The sequence below is a fragment of the Lolium rigidum genome, chromosome 5 (genome assembly GCF_022539505.1).
Source record: "Lolium rigidum isolate FL_2022 chromosome 5, APGP_CSIRO_Lrig_0.1, whole genome shotgun sequence".
Taxonomy (NCBI): domain Eukaryota; kingdom Viridiplantae; phylum Streptophyta; class Magnoliopsida; order Poales; family Poaceae; genus Lolium; species Lolium rigidum.
This window is the reverse complement of record NC_061512.1, coordinates 178,739,031-178,745,724: the sequence shown is the minus strand read 5'-3', so window position 1 is coordinate 178,745,724 and position 6,694 is coordinate 178,739,031.

Below are 6,694 nucleotides of genomic sequence, written 5' to 3'. Positions count from 1 at the left end.
ACGGGAATACATCCTCGTCTCCGCGTGCCTCGGTTATTTCTATACCCGAGCTCTCTTTCCTTGTGATAGCCATCGTGCTTGAAGTACATATATCTTGCTATCACTTGTGCTACATATATCTTGTGCCTATCTTGCTTAGCTCTAGTTGCTATTGTTACACTTAGTTGAGCTTAGCATATTTAGGGTTTGTGCTTGTAAACTAAACGATAGTTTAATTCCGCATTCATACAAGACAAATCCGCAAGAGTTTGTAATTGCCTATTCACCCCCCCTCTAGGCGACATCTCGATCTTTCAACCTACTATGGGCCACCCGGGCTTGCCGGATCTAGGCCATGCCGTTGATATACCCATAAAGTATACCCACAACAGTAGCCCCCGAAGCTCTCCGAGATTCATCATTCCTCCGACTATTTTCAGTTCGGATCCGAAGAGAATCTTGAAGAGCTTCAAAACTTCACTTGTTTCCGGCTTCATCGATCCGGAAATCTTCCTGTCTTATGATCCGGTAATGCAACGGAGATTCCATTTTTCCCGCGCGCAACTTCCTCTTTTCCCGCCCTAAATTTTCAGAGATGCGAATCTTTAGCCGGAAATTTCGGGAGCGCATGGTTAAATTACCTCCACGTCGTTTTACCGCACTTGACCTAAAACACGTGTCAACCATCCGTCGGTGTGACCGTTCCGTTTCCACCGTTGGATCCGAATCCCGAATCTCCGCGCGCAGTCTATAAATACCCCGCGGCTCGGTAATCCTTCATTCTTTCACCGCACCTCACCACTTCATCTTCCTCCTCGCGCCGCGCCGCCCGACGGATCTCAACTCCGGCGAACTTTCCTCACGGGAGCTTCACGCGCCGCCGTTCCAAGCCCCTCCTCGAACCGAAATCGCCACGGTTGATCGGGAAATCAACTCCGCCGCCGATTCGCGGTCGCCGGAGACCTGAAACCACCAGCCTAGCGACCTCTACCTCGCCGGAGCTCCGCCGGACCACCGCGCCATCAACGGTATGTCCACCGGCTTCGTGGAAGAAGAAGTAATTGTAGTGTAGATTCCGGTTTCTCAAACTTAGCTTGCATGGGTGCAGCCGGAAGCATGTCTCATGGTCCTCCACTGTGCACTGGTAGTTCTCCGAGTAGCCCGGAACCCAGCACCGTGGAGCCAATCTGCCCGGATCCCATTGCATTCCTTCCACCATTTGTTTCCGACATTAGGCTTGCTCAACCTTTCTCCGCCTCTTCCAGTACTGCGTTAGGCCGGATTCCAACCGCTCAAGAGCTTCAAGAGGAACTCCAAGGCCAAGCCAGAATGGCAGCAAAAGTCCAGGAGGCGGAGAACAAGAGGGCTTCCAAGGCCCGGAGCCGTGAGGGAGTAAGGGGCCAATGGTGGCCTTGCGAGACCACTGACGCGGAGCTCAGAGAATTTCAGAACGAGGGAATGATCTCCCAACACTGGAGTTTCATGCGCGACTCCGACGTCCCCAAGCCCGACACGGATGAACGAGTTATGACGAAGGCGTGGGTCGAACGCGGTCTATCGCTCCCCTGTTCGGAATTCTTCCTCTCTGTCCTCAACACATATGGACTTCAGCCCCACAACATCTGCCCGAACTCTTACCTGCTGCTCTCTAACTTCGCAACTCTCTGCGAAGGGCATCTTGGGATCCGACCAGATGTCAGATTGTGGCAATTTTTCTTCGGAGTGAAGAAAGAAACAAAGGACAAGGCTATGCTGAACTGCGGAAGCATGACCTTCATGCTCCGACGCAGTCGCATGTATCCGCCTCACGATTCCCACGAGTCCGTCCGATACTGGAACGCCGGATGGTTCTACGTGAAGAACGCTTCAGTTCCGGAAGTCCACGACGGACTCCCCCCCTTCAGCAACACCCCTCCAGAAGAACTCGCCAGCTGGAGCTTCATCCCCTCACTCGCCCAAACTCCTATCTTGGAGAAGGCAACTCGGAGGATTTCATGGTTGGTCCATGACGGACTAACCGGAGCCCAGCTAACCCTAAGCTGGTTTTCCCGGAGGATCCAACCTCTCCGCTACAACGCACGCAAAATGTGCGAGTACACGGGGGTGGACGATTGATACGTCTCCGACGTATCGATAATTTCTTATGTTCTATGCCATATTATTGATGATACCTACATGTTTTATGCACACTTTATGTCATATTCGTGCATTTTCTGGAACTAACCTATTAACAAGATGCCGAAGTGCCGGTTCCTGTTTTTCGTTGTTTTTGGTTTCAGAAATCCTAGTAACGAAATATTCTCGGAATTGGACGAAACGAAGACCCAGGGCCCTATTTTTCCACGGAGCTTCCAGAAGACCGAAGAACACACAAAGTGGGGCCACGAGGTGGCCAAGCTATAGGGCGGCGCGGCCCAAGCCCTGGCCACGCCGACCTATAGCGTGGGCCCCTCGTGACGCCCCTTGACCTGCCCTTCCGCCTACTTAAAGCCTCCGTCGCGAAACCCACGATGCGAAAAACCACGATACGGAAAACCTTGCGAGACGCCGTCGCCGCCGATCCCATCTCGGGGGATTACGGAGATCTCCTCCGGCACCTGCCGGAGAGGGGATTCATCTCCCGGAGGACTCTACACCGCCATGGTCGCCTCCGGAGTGATGAGTGAGTAGTTCACCCCTGGACTATGGGTCCATAGCGGTAGCTAGATGGTTGTCTTCTCCTCATTGTGCTTCATTGTTGGATCTTGTGAGCTGCCTAACATGATCAAGATCATCTATCCGTAATTCTATATGTTGTGTTTGTCGGGATCCGATGGATAGAGAATACCATGTCATGTTAATTATCAAGTTATTATACATGTGTTGTTTATGATCTTGCATGCTCTCCGTTTCTAGTAGAGGCTGCGGCCAAGTTTTTACTTTTAACTCCAAGAGGGAGTACTTATGCTCGATAGTGGGTTCATGCACATTGACACCAGGGGAGTGACGAAACCCCTAAGGTTGTGTTGTCTTGTTGCCACTAGGGATAAAACATTGGCGCTATGTCCGAGGATGTAGTTGTTGATTACATTACGCACCATACTTAATGCAATTGTCTGTTGCTTTGCAACTTAATACTTGGAGGGGTTCGGATGATAACCTTGAAGGTGGACTTTTTAGGCATAGATGCGAGTTGGATGGCGGTCTATGTACTTTGTCGTAATGCCCAATTAAATCTCACTATACTTATCATGTCATGTATGTGCATTGTTATGCCCTCTCTATTTGTCAATTGCCCGATTGTAATTTGTTCACCCAACATGCTTTTATCTTATGGGAGAGACACCTCTAGTGAGCTGTGGACCCCGGTCCATTCTTTAATACTTGAAATACAAATCTGTTTGCAATACTTGTTTTTACTATTTTCTCTCGCAAACAATCATCTTCCACACAATACGGTTAATCCTTTGTTACGGCAAGCCGGTGAGATTGACAACCTCACCTTGTTTCGTTGGGGCAAAGTACTTTGGTTGTGTTGTGCGGGTTCCACGTTGGCACCGGAATCTGCGGTGTTGCGCCGCACTATATCCCGCCGCCATCAACCTTCAACGTGCTTCTTGGCTCCTCCTGGTTCGATAAACCTTGGTTTCTTTCGAGGGAAAACTTGCTGCTGTGCGCATCATACCTTCCTCTTGGGGTTGCCCAACGAACGTGTGAAATACACGCCATCAAGCTCTTTTACGGCGCCGTTGCGGTGGAGATCAAGACACGCTGCAAGGGAGTCTCCACTTCTCAATCTCTTTACTTTGTTTTTGTCTTGCTTTATTTTATTTACTACTTTGTTTGCTGCATTATATCAAAACACAAAAAAATTAGTTGCTAGCTTTACTTTATTTGCTATCTTGTTTGCTATATCAAAAACACAAAAAAATTAGTTTACTTGCATTTACTTTATCTAGTTTGCTTTATTTACTACCGCTAAAATGAGTAATCCCGAAGTTGAAGTTCGTTCATTTAAGCAACAAGGGGGAGAATGTTTAAAAGATGCTTGGTATAGAATTAGTGATGCCCATAATAGGTGCACTAAGAAACACTCCACTACTATTCTACTCGGGAATTTTTATGTTGGTATCTCTAGTTGGAATAGATATGTTCTTGATTGTCTCGCGGGAGGTAACTTCCTAGGTGCTCCCGCTTTAGAAACTAGCTGAATTATTGAGAGTTTATTTGGAACACCACCTGTTAATGAAACTAAAATTGAAACCTCCCTTGAGGATGTTATGAAAAAATTGGAAACAATAGAGAAAAATTTTCCGAGTGTTGAAACTAAGTTGGAGATATTACTTGATAAAGCTGATGAACTTGATAAATCCTTAGGAGGAATTGATGAAAGAATTAGTGTCTTAGGAACTTGTGTTGACCATGATAATCAAATTAATAGGATTGGCGAACTTGAAAAAGCTATGGGAACCTTGGGTTCAACCTTTTCATCTTTACGAGTTTAGAGAGAAAGCTTATGTGGGAAAGGAGCAAAAGTTTATGTATGTCTCTAAAGTGCCTAAACCAAAGAAATATTATTATAGGCCTAAAATTGACAAAGCCCCTAGTACCACTACAAATGGGGGAGCTTATGATATCAATGCTCCATCTCTCGATGTTACTTGAGATACACTTTTACGCGCCTAGGCTGAAAGGCGTTAAAAAAGCGCTTATGGGAGACAACCCATGTTTTTACTCCAGTATTTTTGTTTTATATTTGTGTCTTGGAAGTTGTTTACTACTGTAGCAACCTCTACTTATCTTAGTTTTATGTTTTCTTGTGCCAAGTAAAGTCTTTGATAGAAAAGTAAGTACTAGATTTGGATTACTGCGCGAGTTCCAGATTTCTTTCTTGTCACGAATCTGGGTCTATCTCCCTGTAGGTAGCTCAGAAAATTACGCCAATTTACGAGCATGATCCTCAGATATGTACGCAACTTTCATTCAATTTGAGCATTTTCGTTTGAGCAAGTCTGGTGGCCTAATAAAATCCATCTTTACGGACTGTTCTGTTTTGACAGATTCTGTCTTTTATTTCGCATTGCCTCTTTTGCTATGTTGGATGAATTTCTTTGATCCACTAATGTCCAGTAGCTTTATGCAATGTCCAGAAGTGTTAAGAATGATTGTGTCACCTCTGAACATGTGAATTTTTATTATGCACTAACCCTCTAATGAGTTGTTTCGAGTTTGGTGTGGAGGAAGTTTTCAAGGGTCAAGAGAGGAGTATGATGCAATATGATCAAGGAGAGTGAAAGCTCTAAGCTTGGGGATGCCCCGGTGGTTCACCCCTGCATATATTAAGAAGACTCAAGCGTCTAAGCTTGGGGATGCCCAAGGCATCCCCTTCTTCATCGACAACATTATCGGGTTCCTCCCCTGAAACTATATTTTTATTCGGCCACATCTTATGTACTTTGCTTGGAGCGTCGGTTTGTTTTTGTTTTTTGTTTTGTTTGAATAAAATGGATCCTAGCATTCACTTTATGGGAGAGAGACACGCTCCGCTGTTGCATATGGACAAATATGTCCTTAGGCTCTACTCATAGTATTCATGGCGAAGTTCTTCTTCGTTAAATTGTTATATGGTTGGAATTGGAAAATGATACATGTAGTAACTCTAAAATGTCTTGGATAATTTGATACTTGGCAATTGTTGTGCTCATGTTTAAGCTCTTGCATCATATACTTTGCACCCATTAATGAAGAAATACTTAGAGCTTGCTAATTTGGTTTGCATATTTGGTTTCTCTAGAGTCTAGATAACATCTAGTATTGAGTTTTGAACAACAAGGAAGACGGTATGGAGTCTTATAATGTTTGCCATATGTCTTTTATGTGAGTTTTGCTGTACCGTTCATCCTTGTGTTTGTTTCAAATAACCTTGCTAGCCTAAACCTTGTATCGAGAGGGAATACTTCTCATGCATCCAAAATCCTTGAGCCAACCACTATGCCATTCGTGTCCACCATACCTACCTACTACATGGTATTTATCCGCCATTCCAAAGTAAATTGCTTGAGTGCTACCTTTAAAATTCCATCATTCACCTTTGCAATATATAGCTCATGGGACAAATAGCTTAAAAACTATTGTGGTATTGAATATGTACTTATGCACTTTATCTCTTATTAAGTTGCTTGTTGAGCGATAACCATGTTTACGGGGACGCCATCAACTATTCTTTGTTGGATATCATGTGAGTTGCTATGCATGTCCGTCTTGTACGAAGCAAGAGAGATCTACCACCTTCATGGTTGGAGCATGCATATTGTTAGAGAAGAACTTTGGGCCGCTAACTAAAGCCATGATTCATGGTGGAAGTTTCGGTTTGGACATATATCCTCAATCTCATATGAGAATAATAATTGTTGCCACATGCTTATGCATTAAAGAGGAGTCCATTATCCGTTGTCCATGTTGTCCCGGTATGGATGTCTAAGTTGAGAATAATCAAAAGCGAGAAATCCAAAATGCGAGCTTTCTCCTTAGACCTTTGTACGGGCGGCATGGAGGTACCCCATTGTGACACTTGGTCAAAACATGTGCATTGCAAAGATCCGGTAGTCCAAGTTAATTAGGACAAGGTGCGGGCACTATTAGTATACTATGCATGAGACTTGCAACTTGTAAGATATAACTTTCATAACTCATATGCTTTATTACTACCGTTGACAAAATTGTTTCATGTTTTCAA